At 54.7% G+C, this 14,481-nt stretch overlaps 1 long non-coding RNA gene across 1 annotated transcript; it reads right to left on the bottom strand.

Moving 5' to 3' along the window:
- Nucleotides 1-10,880: 10,880 nt before the first annotated feature.
- Nucleotides 10,881-11,793, bottom strand: LOC133222596 (uncharacterized). The gene is made up of 2 exons (XR_009728320.1): nucleotides 11,727-11,793; nucleotides 10,881-11,152 (listed from the first exon to the last, which is right to left on the bottom strand). It is a non-coding gene; the product is annotated as an uncharacterized LOC133222596 (long non-coding RNA).
- Between the last annotated feature and the right edge of the window lie 2,688 nt (nucleotides 11,794-14,481).

Here is a 14,481-nt window from a genome sequence, read left to right on the forward strand (position 1 = left end):
TGTACTAAAGACTTAATGAAGTTTGGGGGGGGGTGGTGGGGATGGAGGGGAAAGTGCTTACTTTATTAGTTTATGGCCGATTAATGGGAACGGTCATTACAATGATGGAGATGGATTGCTCCATCAAACGCAACCACCAGGCCCTTTCGGAAGGTAGAGGGGTGTTGGTGTTAGTGCCTCTCTGCTTGGCCAGGGTTTGGGAAGTGTGGTGCTGAGGAGAGAGGGGAGATGGGCTCAGGGTGGGCAGGGGGCTGCGAGGATGCTGGGTGGGGATGGAAGATGGCATGAGCTGGAGGCTGGTTGAATGAGGGGTCAGCGCTTTGGAGGAGAAATCCTGCAGAGGAGAGGAAAGAAAAGGAGGAAGGGGAGGAGGCAAAGGAGATCCCATGCCAGCAGGCAGCCTGAAGGCTATTTCAGGGTACCAGAGGTGTGTTCAGCTTCCAGGTCTGGACAGACAGCATCTCAGATGTGCTAGTACACAGCTCCTAGCCAAGGAAGGCACAGGATGGGCTCTCTGCTGGGACTCCCAAGTGGGGTCTGCCAAGACCAGGCCCTGGCCAGGGTGTGAAAGTCACCGTGGCCCACTCCAGAACACTGTTAAATACCTGCTCACAGCCCAGGTGCCCTGCGGTGATGACCCGGAGCTCCCCAGATACCTCATGATAATGAGAGTTATCCAGTAATTCTCCAGCCACTAATTGGTAGTTACCCTTTAGCTCCCTGGGGCAGGGCAGTAATTCCCATCCCCATGAGACATGCCACAGGGACCTTTTACTGGGGCCAAGGGAATAAATGCAGCAGGGAAACGCTCACACTTGCATCTGCTAAACAGCCTTTGATTCTTCCTGCACAGTGTTTGCAGCCCCTTTCAGTCACCACACACAAGAATTTACACCAACCATGGAGGGTGATTTATGTTTTTTGCCTTTAATGGCCAAAATATTTGCACTGAAGACAGGAACTGAGAGACGGGAAGGAAAATCTTAGATATTTGTGCAAACTTTGTTGTTCCCCCATAGCTCTGCTCTCACAGAGTTATTTCCACATAGCTCTGCTCTCACAGTTTATTTCCACAGGGTTGGGACCAGCTTGTTGAACACAGAGGTTTGTGGGCTCACAGAGCAGTGGGAGATTGGCTTTGCCCCGCAAGGTTACAATAGAGTTAACATCAGGAGCAATGTAAGAGTTTGATGGAGCAGAGTGGGGTCGCAGGATTCCATCCCTTCAGGTTCTCTCCTAACCCAGCACCTCTCTGCATTCGTTACCTGGTGCTTCAGTCAGTTTCCCATCTGATTGCTGGACTAGCCTAAGATGACTTCATATCCAGAGCTTGGTGGAGCAAATTTAGCTTGCAATTTGGTGTTGTAACGAGATTGGGATCATCCAGCACCTCCCTTGCCATCCCACTGGCCATCAGTCTCAGCAGCAAGGGAAGGGCTCACGGCCGCATACCAGCATTGAGCAGTGCTGCTGCTCTCCAGCATCCACATGGACTTGCAGCCTTTCATCATTCCTGAGTGATGAATAACCACCCTAATGAATGGAGGAAAATTGGATTAGTGCTGAACACCCATGTGCTTAAACTGTGCCTGATTAAACCCCCATCTGTGCAGGGAAAGGCCGAGTCTTGCCACTGCTCAGAAGCCAGGGAGCTGGCAGCACTTTTGCATGGCCTCATCTGCAGCCTGTCCGGACATTTCAGGTCTTCAGGAGCATTTTCCCTCCTGCCTCAAACTCCCCCTTGAAGTTGGAAAGCCTGGGGTTGGTTTTCTTCTTTCTGCTGACCTGTTCCCAATGGATGCTTTTGCAGCTTGAAGAGGGAACGCTGGGTCAGACTTTGAGTCATCTCTGAGCTTGCCATCAGCTCCCTGGGAAAAAAATCAGCCTCCTCCTCTATGCCTCAGTTTGCCCATTTCCAACCAATACAAACAACAAGTTCTTACATGCAGAGACTGCCTCCCACTAGGAATTTCCCCCAAATCCTGGCGTGTGCAGAAGCCACCTCTGCCTTTCTTGATGGCTTTTCCTAGAGCCCTTAGAAACAGCCTGGGACATCAATGGGTCTGACAGCTCATAACACATGGGTGCCAGGACATGGAGTAACAAACCTGCCAGGACTGAGGCTACAACTAGAGAGTTCAAGGCTAGGAGAGATGCCAGGATCCTCTGCAGTTGCCTTGGAAATTATCCAGGCCAGGTTATATCAGCCTGCCTCCAAAGACCAACAGCTGTAACTTGGGTTTGCTTAAAGCATTTCTATGACAAAAGCACACGGAAATGGACCCAGTTTGCTCTGCAGACAAGAGCAGCCTAAGCCAAGACCTCTAACCTTGGTGGATGGGCTTATTTCACAGCCCCTCTCACTGCTAAAACAAGTGGAAAACAAAATGGATCTTGCTTTTAAGTGTTTTCCTCTTGGTTTGAACTCGGATCCAGATTAACGTTTCCCTTACTCAGTCTCATGAGCCAGTCCTTCAGCACTTGGTAATTCCTCCTTACAGAGTGACCGCTCCACCAGACATTACAAGGCACTTCCTCTGGAACTGAGGTCCCAACCTGTCTCTTCCCTCTGCCAGCTCCATTGGCATCTCTATGGCCCTATTCAGGAGATGGCCTTGACCCACCGACCCTCCATCTCGGGAAGCTCACAGCCCTTGGATGGCCACCCCTTGCTGCGGACCCTGGGACCAGCCCTGGGATCTGATGCCAGGCTCTTGCCCGCTCACAGTCCTGGTTTCCTGGGACCATTTCTGGGGAGGAACAGCTGCTGCAATCCATCCCACGGCCAAACATGACATGCCAGTGCTATCCCAGAGGTGTATCCCGAAGAGTCCTTCCTGCTCCCCTCCCCAGACACAGGACCTTCCATGTCCAGGGCACCGCAAGGCACATCTCACACCAGGATCTGGTCCTACACTCAGTCCCCAGCTCTAGGCGATGCTGCCCCATCCTTCTCCAGCCTCACACCCCCACATGGAGGATCAGGAGTTTGGTACATCACCAGCCTGACCACGAGACACTTTGGATTGGCATGACCCAGGGTTTAGCTGCCAAGTGCTTTTGGCACTGATTTCCTCTCACGCTTGTGTGAGCTGAGGCTGCAATATCTGCTGAATGGGCATCGGCATGTAATGAAACACAGTCACTGCTGCAACTGACAGCCCAGCGATCCTGCTGAAGAACCAAGGAGCAGACAGCCAAGCCAAATACTAACCCCTGAATGGCTCTTCCTGATTTCCATGCAGGGTCAGGCTGTGTTTGTCCCTGCTCTCCACTGGGCTCTCAAGAACAAATGTGTTTGCATCTCATGGTGTTTGGCCATTAGCCCTGCTTTAACTGCTGGTCTCCTTGCTACCAGCCCCAAGCAGGAAGGTGTGCAGCTGGCTTTGTGAGCTGTGCAGTGTCACTGCTGTCCCAGCCTTTCTGGGTGGTGGCTGTGGGGGCACCTCATCCCAAAGGTGTCAGAAAGGGACACACAGGCACGCAGGGAGGGAGCTGCATCCTGGAGGATGTTCAGCACTGTCCCTTGCCATGGTGGCATTTCAGTCCAGCACAGCATCACAAGTGGGATCAAAAGGCCCCAGCCTTTCTCCCCACTTCATGACCCTGTTAAGGAAACTCCCCAGTCCAGGACAAGGTTGTCACCAAGGATCTGTTACAGGTAATGGGAGCTCAGGCTCCATAATACCTGGACTCCTCCCTAGACCTCAGGAACACCCTGGTAGCTTACTGTGGGGCTGGGACTCTCAGTGCCAGGTCACCCCACCAGCTCTGCTCCTGCATGTTGTATTCTACCTACACCAGAGACAACTTCAACCCTAAATCTAAGACCGTCGCTCAGGGACTGTGCCATGAAAACCACAGCCCAGCCTGCCTGCAAACACCCTGAACAAGCTTTTACCCCCCTGCTCTGCAAGCAAGGGTGGTATGGAGCCCTCGCTAATGCACCCAGCAGGGAAGGACTGCAGATGCCAGTGGCTCTTCAACGATAATGAAAGTCTCAGGTATCCCAGCCCAGGCAAATCACCTCCTACAGCACAGCGCTGGAGTAGCAATAAAAGTGTCAGGGATGTCTCCTCGTGCATCACCAGACTGCAGCATTTCGGGAGCGGCCTGCACAGAGGTTAATTATTGCTTCCTTCTCTTCCCCTCTCGCTCCCAGTTTAAGATGGATCTGACTGTCAGGAGGGGTGACAGATGAAGACAAAGCACAGGTACGGCTCCCATGAACTCTGCGCCTGCCTGTATCATCCTAGAGCATCTGGGAGTGCATGGGGAAGAGCTGGGGGGAGGCAGAGGAAGGGGGAGAGTTGAGAAAGCAGCAGCCCTACCAGTGCTGGGATGGATTTGCTGTGGGGGAACCTAGGGTTGCTGGGCTGGGACAAGAGAAATCGCAACTCCTTTCACCCCACTTTTATGGGAGTAGGATTATTTTTCCCCTCCTTGTCTCTTCATGCAGCTTTAGGATTTCACATTAGATAGGCAGAACCCTTTCACCAAAGATCAGGGAGAGCATGAGAAGGAGCACATAGAATCATAGAATTATAGAATAGTTAGGGTTGGAAAGGACCTTAAGATCACCAAGTTCCAACCCCCCTGCCATGGGCAGGGACACCTCACACTAAACCATCTCACCCAAGGCTCTGTCCAACCTGGCCTTGAACACTGCCAGGGATGGAGCATTCACATGGTCAAATGTCTTCTGCTCCATGGAGCTCCCATCACTGCAAGCACAAACGTATTTGAGCATCTTCCCCTTGAGATTCCATGTAGGAAAATCTGGGATCAGTGTCCCAGCTCTGCACCATCACAGGTCTCTGAAGTCCCACTCCATAAGACAGCCTCTGGCTGGAAGAGCTCTGAATTCTTTTGGGTGGAAGAAGGTTTGGAGGCACTGTTAGGAGAAGTCCCCAGCAGACAGACACCTCTGAGCATCCCTCCTTCATGTGCAGTGACAGGTGACTTGTCCTTCACTTTCCTCTCTGAACAGCGGCTTCAGTACAGCATAATCATTGCCATTAAAACCTTGCTTCCACTGCTGGAGGTGGAAGAGATGACCACAACCTTTCACTCCAGTTCCCAGGACACATCCCTTTCTCCAGAGACGCTTTCAGACTTGCTGGCCTGTTTTGACCACTTTTGTCCTCCCAGTGACCAGCCCTAGCACCCAGGAGGCACCCAGCCCCCTGCCCCCAGCAGGGACAGGACAGAGCTGCCTTCAAAGTAACTTCTCTCCATATTCCATCCAGATGGAGAAAATCAGTTCCTATGCGGCAGAGAGGAGCGCATCGGGCTCTCCCAGGAAAAACCAGCTGCTCTGCCTCACAGGCAGTTTTTTAGTAGTTAAGGGATGCTGTGGCAGGGGAGCACGTGTCCTGCTGCTGCTGGTTTTCCCCACTGCCCCCACACAGGAATTCCCCAGGCGCCAGGAGCAGAGGCTGGCCTCTTCCGCTCCAGGAGGGTTTGGAGGGCTTCATCAGGAAGATGGATTCATGCCCCTTCCCCTGGTGCTCCCTGCGATCTGGTTTAGCTCTCACCCGTGCGGAGGGGCTGCCCGAGCAGTGCTCAGCATCTGGCTTTGCTGGGGGCTGAAGGCTGGGAACCACAGGCCTGGGAGATGTGCTGCCTCCATGGGTCAGCACTGAGCAGCACTGGGGTCCCCATCTCCTGCCTTCTCCTCGCTCACGAGCACAGACACTGCGGCCAGCTCAGAAGGTAGAGCTGCACCCAGGCAGGGAAATTACCCACATTCCCATTCCTAAAAGGGTCTGGATTTTTATCCCATGCCATGAGCTGTGGGATGAGAAATGCCAGCATTGGCAGTTTTTTTCCCCGTGGAATGGCTTTCACAATGACCCCAATGGGAAGGTCTGCCTTGAGCCGTTCCCAAATGTTGCCTTTCTTTTCCAGGCTTTCCGCCTGTTTCGGCCTCGTTTGATGCCATTTAGCTGCAGTTGCTGAAGGAAACATCACTTTAAATTAAACCAAAGGGGAGCACTTCAGCTGGACAACTTTGAAGTAGGAGGTTTTGATAAAAGCCTGTATTTCCTCCCCCTCTTCATCTTTTTTTCTTGCCCATCTCCAAATGGTGAGCTTTAGCGTGGCTGCTCCCGCACAGCCAAGGGAAAGGCTGTGACTCCCAGCAGGGGCATCTCCCCTCACTCAGCCAAACAGCCTCTCCCCCAGGGCAATAGGCTTGGTACCAGCATCTGAACCCAAGTTCAGTCTTTCCACGTAATCCAGCAGATTTAAAGCAAAGCCACCCAAATGTCCTTTCTCCCTCCATGTGCACCCTGAACAGGCCAGCTTGCCTCTACTGGGATAGTGCAGAGCTCAGAAGATACTTCCAGGGGCTTAAGTTCCTAGAGGAGAGGAGCAGCACAATTATCCTAACCCACTGCCATCCTACCCCTGTGTCTTACACACTGAGGTTGCCCCATTGCAACCAGGGTAGGATAACCTCTTCAGAGCCAGCCATGTTCTGCCTCATTTATACCATGGGAATACATGAGAAGGTACTTTAAAGCTGCCATTTAGTTACCCCCTGCCTTCCAGACGGCTCCCATGAACCCAGGAGACTCCTACTTCCCCAGCTGCTTTTCCAAGCCCTTTCAAACCCTAGTGCTCAGCCCCGGGCAGGCTGGGTCATCAGTGCACTGAGCTGGTCAGGGCTCTGCCAACTCCCTGGCAGGCTCCCAGTGCTGGTCTTGAATGGAGGCTCATCTTCCTTCCCGGAGGGCAGTGGGAGCACCCGAGATGCAGGCAGCACATGTGCCTGCCTGGGAGGATGTATAGGGAAGGCTGAAGAGCTCAGTGTGTCCCTCCCTTTGCGACAGCTAAACGAGCCGAGACAATTAAATGTGCCATTTGATGGCTGCCTGGCAGAGCAGGAGCCTCTCTCTCTTTTAATAAAAGGCCTCTTTCCCAAAGTCGCTCAGGCTGTGGTGAGGGCCGCAGCTTGTGAAGTGCAAGTGCCCTTCACATTTAATTAAACAGCCCATCCCCGCCTGCCTCACGTCGGCAGAGCTCACCACGCTGCCGGAGAAGCCCTGGCACCTTGCTCACGCTGCAGCCCTCACTGGGTGAAACACTCCTATCTAGGCTGCTTGGAAGCCCCCTTCCATCCACACCCGCAGCACAGGCAGAGCCAAGTCCATGGACTGCACAGTGCCACCCCAAACCAGGCTGCCATGCCTTCAGATATCACTGCCCAGAGGATACTGGTATCAGTACCATTGATATCAGTACTGATACCTATCAGTTCTCAGAGGATACCTTGCAGAGCTGCCATCCCCTGCAATGTGAGCCCTGCTCCCCAGAGGAGTTGAGACCCAGCAGCTCATTATATGCATACTGCAGAAATGAGGTTCCTCTGGAGGTCACCTGGGTATGAGAGAGCCAGGGACAGGGGACCCCCTCGCTCAGTGCAGCCCCATAGTGGACCATACCACCCCTTCACATCTGATCTGCACCTACAGAGGCCACCCCCCAGCCAGGACACCACGGCCATGGCCTCCTTGAGCCCTGTGCACAACCATCACCAGCATCCGCCTGTCCCAGCTCTGGTCCTTGTCAGGCTGAGGAGGGGAAATGCCCTGCTCTTGCCCAGGGCAGATAAGAGAGATGGATAAGGGTGGGGGCAGAGGGGAGGCCATCATTTGGGTAGCTTGGCTGGCTTTTTGGAGAACACTTGCTGAGACCTGCAGCTTAACCCTTCCTTTCCCAAGGCCAAGGCAATCTGGCAGTGGGAGAGACCCGGAGCTTGGGACGACTCCTGAGGACACCATCCTAATGTGCTTGGTGGTTTTGGCCCTCTCCCCACTGTTTAAAGTGAGCTCTGTTAAACTGGAATCAACAGCACTCCTTTCCGGCTCTTCCATCCTTGGGCAGGACAGGCAGCATCCTCCTTCCCAAAGTGCCTGTGGGGGAGCTGCCACTTGCATCTTGCAGCAGAAGCAACCCAGTGCTGATGGTTTGCTATCTACAGACACAGGGGCTTCAATCCACTGGCTACAGCTGTACCTGCAGGACATGCCAGACCAGGTGTCTCAAGTGATCCCACTCCCTAGCCAAGATGCAATAATAGGGTTGGGGTTTTCCTGTTTTTTCCTCCCTACCTGAGCTCTCCTGGTAGGGAAGGTCTGGCTCTAGCAGATGTCCTGGAGAGATGCTGAACTGCTGCCCCAGCCCTCACCATATACAGCAACATGCAGCTGCAAAGTGGGTAGGATGGATGGGGAGACGTGAGTATCCCACTGCTTCTACCTCTCATCCCAGCCATGGCTGGAAGAGAGAGGTTATTAAAAGGGAAGGCTCAGTAGCTGTGCTTTGGATGCAGACATCTAGCCAGGTGAATTTTGGGGGGTCTCACCAGTGGCATAAAACTGCTCTTCCCAAACCACTGAGCACAGGCAGCTGAGGAAGCTGCTGATGGGTCCGAGCACTCCCCAACCCACTGGAGCTCAAGGGCTGCTCCGCAGAGACCCCATCACTCACACTTCCAGGCCTGCCAAGCCAAAGGCACAGTAATTGCAAGCCAGATACCCCCCCACTTCCGAAACAGTGCGCTCTGGCAGGGACCAGGCACAGGGGCTCCCATTTCCGCCTGCCTCCGGCTGTTACAGAGCAGAGAAGTGACAGAGAGCAGCCCTGGGGCAGAAAGGGCTGCGAGGAGAGACAGCAACCAGGGCTCCGATAAGGCAGGGCCCCGCTGAGCACCTCCTTGCTTCCGAGATAACACGCCCCAGGCGCTCTCTGAAGCGTACCTGTGCTCTCTGCAGGTTGTGTCCTGGCACAGGTTATTTGACTGCTCCAGCTCATCCTCCTCTCTCCCCATGGGGTCAGACCCCAGTCCCACACTTCAGCCCCATGCAGAGGGGAAAGCCCAACCCAAAGGGAGCAGTGCTGGGCATGGGGAGCAGACCCAGGACATCTGATGCACACAAGATCTGAGATACCACCAGGACTGTGTCCATACCATCCTCATATACCACCAGGGGCAGGTCTTTTTCTCCAGCTGACCATGGGTGAAGGTCAAAAAGCCACCTGCACTGCAAGACTCCACTCTATGTGGAGAGCTGTGGGGGCCCTCCAGCCCTCCTTGGGATGATGCTTGATGCATCCTGACAGCCCTGCACAGGGATCATCACCTCAAGGGGACAGGCAAGATACCATGTCCCTTCACTGGGTCCAGGTTCAACATCCCACTCACAGCCTTGGTAGTGGACACACATAAAGTCTCATTGGCAGCCCTTGGGATTTTAAAGGCAGAGCTAGCAGAGCTTTCAGCAAACACAACTGAGAAAAAGAGCAGTATCAGGTTAGAGCATTTCACAAACTCCACCAGGCACCAGTGCTGGAAGAAGCCAGAGTGTGTTATCCCAGCATCAATCCCAGCATGAACCCTCCGCTGTCAACACCAGCTAAAGAGCCCACAAAACTGCCCCACACACAGCTCTGCCAGCACTTCAGCCAGGCTGCAGGACCCCAGAGAGCTGCCTGTGTGGCTTTATCTGGCTGGAAAGCCCTCCTTAAGATAGGAGGCTGCTCACTGCTGGAAGGAGCTGCAGGTGCCTTGGTGCCCCTGGCTCAGCCCCCCCAAGCTGTCATTTGGCTGGACTGGGACAAAGCCCGTATCTCCCACAGTCTTGGTGCAGAAGGGACTCTCTGATGTCTGATATAATATGAGCAAAGCTTGCATGCTGGGAACTGCTGCTCCTTGAGGCCATTTCCTCAAGCCAGAGCACAGGGAAGTCATACAATCCCAGTTTCCATTGGGAACCCACATGGGTAGTCCCTGCACCACTTTTCGCACCCCCTTACAGCTGCTGTGTTGGTCTCTGCTGGAGTGGGTAGTGGGGTTTGCCAGGACCCATTCCAAACAGAAAGGATGCTTCTAGGATTCAAGACAGAGGAAAGGAGGTCAAAAAGCCACATCCCTGGTGAAAACTTCAGCATTCAAGTACCCAGGGAGGCTTACAGCAGGGACAGTGGGAAAGCAGTGCCCAGCTCCTGCTGGGTGATGAATGTGGGATGCTGCACCTCCTTCTCCCCTCATCTGTGCACAGAGGTGGACCAGCTACCTCATACCCCAGCTCCATCCCTCAGCTGAGCAACCTCCCCACATCCTGCTTTTCACCAGGCATTAGGCAGAACCATGTCTTGAAGCACACCCATGCATCCCAGTGAGCAGCATGCATGCTTCCTTCAGCACCAGCCACCAGCTCCTGTACCCCACACCTTACAGCACCTCACCTTGCACAGCCACAGTATCCACAGGAGACTCAGCTGCCCCCTCTGCTTGCTTCTACAGACAGCCCAGGGGCAGCAAGTGTGGGGCAGGATGGGACTGCCCAGATGGAGCTGAGTTAGGATGTGGGTGAGAATGTCCTGGGGAAGAGGGACTAAAAGAAAGGCATTAACCTGCCCTTAAAAGCACACTATGATGCCAGGGCTGAGCTCTGCCAAAGCTGCCCTGGGTGGCTGGGCAGCTGTAGGATGTGCAGCAGGCAGGGTGCAGGCAGCATTTCATGCCTTACCCCTCCCCATGTAATAATCCCCATTTCCCCCCATCTAGATCACATCTCCATGCCCTGCCTGCGGTCCCTGTGGCCCTAGCTTGGGGGGCAGATGGCAAAACAAGCCCAGCTCAGCGTGTCCCTTCAGCCAGCTCAGCCAGCCTCCCCCCCCAGCTAGCACCCCGCCACTTGCTGTGACTGATACGGGGAACCTGGTGTTTTTATTAAACTGTTTGCTTCCTGTTTTAAGCTTAATAATAAATTGCATGTCACATTATGGCTGTGTTTATTAAAACCCATTGGCGTGGGCTCTGCTCTGCAACAGCATTTGAATTATTGAAAGCAACCCCCCATGGAGACCTATTTGCTGCAAATGCAGGAGGATTTATTTCCATTTTGTTTATCAGATGGCATAAGTGCTGGGTGGAGGAAGGGAACCAGTCTTGCTCCTTTTATTTTCTCCCTGAGCCGGCACAGCAGGATGAAGATGTGCCATGCAAAGGGAAATATCCTCCCACCTCAGGATGGGGTCAGGTTGGGGGCAAAGTCCTGGGTGCAGCTGACTGCTCTGTCCTGCTCATCTCTCTGGCTCTGGTTGAATTCCCAACGCCTGGTGGCTCTGTGCCTCAGTTTACCTGATAGAAGAGTGAGGTTAATGCAGGTATGACCAGCATTCATCTCAGGCTGGCCCAGACCCCTGCCAGAAGCCATCAAACTCCCATGGTGGATACCCACAGCATCGGCAGTGTGGCCAAGAGGGTACTGACCCTTTTGCAACCCCGGTTTAAAGCACACCCCCAAAGGACAGCAGCTGAACATCTCCAGGCTCTGCCACATCCCAGCTTGCCACAGCCACCCAAAGCTGCTGTCAAGAGGATGCTCTGGCTCCTGTGATCAACCCAAGGGCCAGTTTAGCACCCATGTCCCTTGCAATGACACCACCCTTCCCAGCAAGGCAGTGCTAGGGGCACGGGAGGGCATGGAGCAGGCGGGGATGAATCCGGTGAAATCGGGGTGCTCCAGGGGTGCCCAGGGTCCCATGTGCCCAACACGGTGGCAGGGCTCTGCGTGGCCGGTGGCCTTGCCAGGAGATGGCACTGTTTAGCGGCTAATCACCCAAATTGGACCGGGAGGATGGAGGCGCGGATGCGGCCCGTGAGCAGGAAAGGACTGGCTGGGGACGTGGTTTTGCTGCTGGGTCGTGTTTACCTGCCAGAACTGGTGGGGTTTCCCTGCAGACCATAACACCCTGTGGCTTGGCGGCTGCTCGGGGTGCCGGCTGCTCTGGGCAGCACCGGGAGCTGCAAGGATGAGGGAGGCACCGGGGGTGCCAGGTCGGCTGTTCAGGGGAGCAGGGCACCCTGGTGTCATCACTGGGTCAGCCGCTGACCAACTCGGTGGCCTCCTGGCTCACAGTGGTCCCTGGAGTGGTCTGGGGACCAGGATGGTGCCCCATCACTGAAGTGCAATGGGAAGAGCCAAGATCCCACCAGCAGATTTGGGGCAGAAAGCAGCTGTCTTGGAACAGGGGGGGGTGATGTGTGCCCATGGCTGGTGGTCACATTGATGCTGCATAGTCCAGCTGCCTCCATCCCTGATGTCAACCCAATATCTAGGCTGAGGGGCTGTTCTGAGCTTGGGCAGCTGGGCTGGCAGGGTCTGCTTGGCCCCCTCCACCAGCAGAAAGCAACCACCCCAAAGATTGGCTGGCAAAGGGACTTGGTGCTGCATGTCATCAGGGCACTCTGTCCCCACACTTACTCAAGGTTTGGCTGGGTCTTGGGACCCTCCATGTGCCTGGAGCTGAGAAGAGCATCTGCAGAGCCCGGGGGATGCTTTCCTCAGGGCAGGGGCTGTGGGAAGCATCAGAGCAACCAGCAGCAGAGCTGACCAAACATTTTTAGAGCCAACAAATAACCTCAATTAAGCTCCGTGGCAGTGACCGATTCCAGCTGTGCAGCAATATTGGCTCCTTTAATTTTTAAGTGGCTGGAAATGGCAAGACTGGGAGCTGGGCTAGAGGAACACCAGCCCCCACCTTGACCCTGGAGCCATTCTGCTGCCCCTTGTTTTGGGGGGAGTAAAGTCCCAATACTGGCCAATCTGCAAGCCTGCAACTCAAACAGCCCTCTGTTGCACCAGGATCTGAGCAAACTGGGTGACATAACCCCCAGTTTGGTTAATTTTGACCAAGGGCTCTTGTTCAAACTCCTCACTCTCTCAACCACCATGTCCCCACTGCCCTCCCTACAGGGCAGGAATACGAGCCAACAGCATCTCCTGCCAGATACCTGTGGGGTACCACAGGGACCGTGTGTGGAGCTTAGAGGAGGGGAGGACTGAGACCAAAATGCAGATGCCCACACGTGCCCAGGTAGGGCATCGCACTGCAGAGCACACGGAGAGCCAGGTTTGGGGGTGCAACACCCCCCAGCCAGCCCAGCACTGCACTCACATCCGTCACAACCTGGCTTTGTGCCGATGCAAGCAGGGTGAGCCTGGCTCCGGGGAGGGTTGGCATGGCAGCCCTGGCCAGGGGCCAGCCCTGGGCACCAGCAGGGAGCCCAACGAGCAGCTCTCGATGCTGAAGCTCCCGGACGCTCTCAGGTTTCCCCGTGGCAGCCTCATCATGGCCCAGTTCCACCAACCCGTTTGTGTGTGAAACAGGGAGGGGAATCAGGATGGGTGAAAATGCTCCGGCTCTCCCAAAAGCAGGTTTTGAGCCCCCCAAAAAGCACAATAAAAGCCAACAGCACATTTCTGTCCCTGGTTGCTCCTGAACACCCTCTAACGTAGGAGCCCCAGGAGGATGCTATTGTGCTGTTAGATGGCAAGAGAAACGGAGGCACTAGTGCCTTGTGCGTTTCCACAGCTGAGAGTGGGCTTGCTCCCAAAGAGAACAGGCAGGCAGGGCAGCAGTGCTGCCGGCTGTGCCCCATCAAGCTGCAACACAGGGGCCCGGGCTGGCCCAGCCTCACCGGCTGCAGGAATTCTGCTCTGCTGCCAACTCCAGACAAACCCCTTTTATTTGCTTGTGTTCAGGTTTTGACGCTGTAATTGCATCGTCTGAGCCAGCTCTCCAGAGAAAGATGACCAGAAGAAAAGAAAAGACAAGGCAAGGAGAACAGCCCGGCGCCCGAGCCGCCAGCCTCATTGCATCCTGCCTGCTCCTGCCTTGGGGCTGGCCAGCTCCTTCCTCCCAGTGTCTGGCTCCTTGCCACAGCTCTGGACCTCCCTGGAGCTGGGACCAGGAGCAGTTTAGTCCACAGGGAAGTTTCGAATCCCAGAAGTCTTGTAAACACTGCTGGTTTGGGGGGCAAAGCTCCCCTTGAGTGTGAGCTCAACCCCAGGTTGTGCATTGGAAGAGGTCCTGACAGCCCTCTCCAGCATGGAGCATCTTCAGGCTTCCTTCCCACCACGACAGTTTGTTCTAAATCACCAGACCAGGCACAGAGCTGCTCTGCCCCATCCATGCTGTGGCCACCTGGATGAAGGCCTGGTGTCACGGGGGACAGGACTCCAAGATGAAAATGGACCAAGGTGGGATGGGACCCAAACTGATGGGGGTGCAATGAGCCAGCTTGATGCATCCCCATGGCACAGGGGTTGGACTGCTGGGGATACCCATGTGGGGTAAAAGGGGCAGGACCCACACTGGGACCAGCTGTGAGCAGCGGGATGGGCAGGAGGGCTCCTCAATCCAAGCACCCCCACAATGGACAAGGTATCAGTCACAGTGTTTGCACCATGCCTCAGCTCCAGAATAATCTTTGGGGATGCAGGGGACTGTCAGCTGGTCTGTGCTGGCTTTGACTCACATGTGTATTTAACTAACGTTAACTGAAATAGCAAAATAGAGAGCTATGTGGAAGGGAAAGAACAAAGTCAGTTGAAAAAGGCCAGTGTGTTCCTGACCACATGGGCAGCTGGGCTGGAGAAAAGACAGCACTGAAAACCACAAGTG

Source organism: Neopsephotus bourkii, unplaced genomic scaffold (assembly GCF_033783945.1).
Source record: "Neopsephotus bourkii isolate Nb327-2 ecotype Australia unplaced genomic scaffold, CSIRO-AGI_Nbou_v1 NB_1615, whole genome shotgun sequence".
NCBI lineage: Eukaryota > Metazoa > Chordata > Aves > Psittaciformes > Psittacidae > Neopsephotus > Neopsephotus bourkii.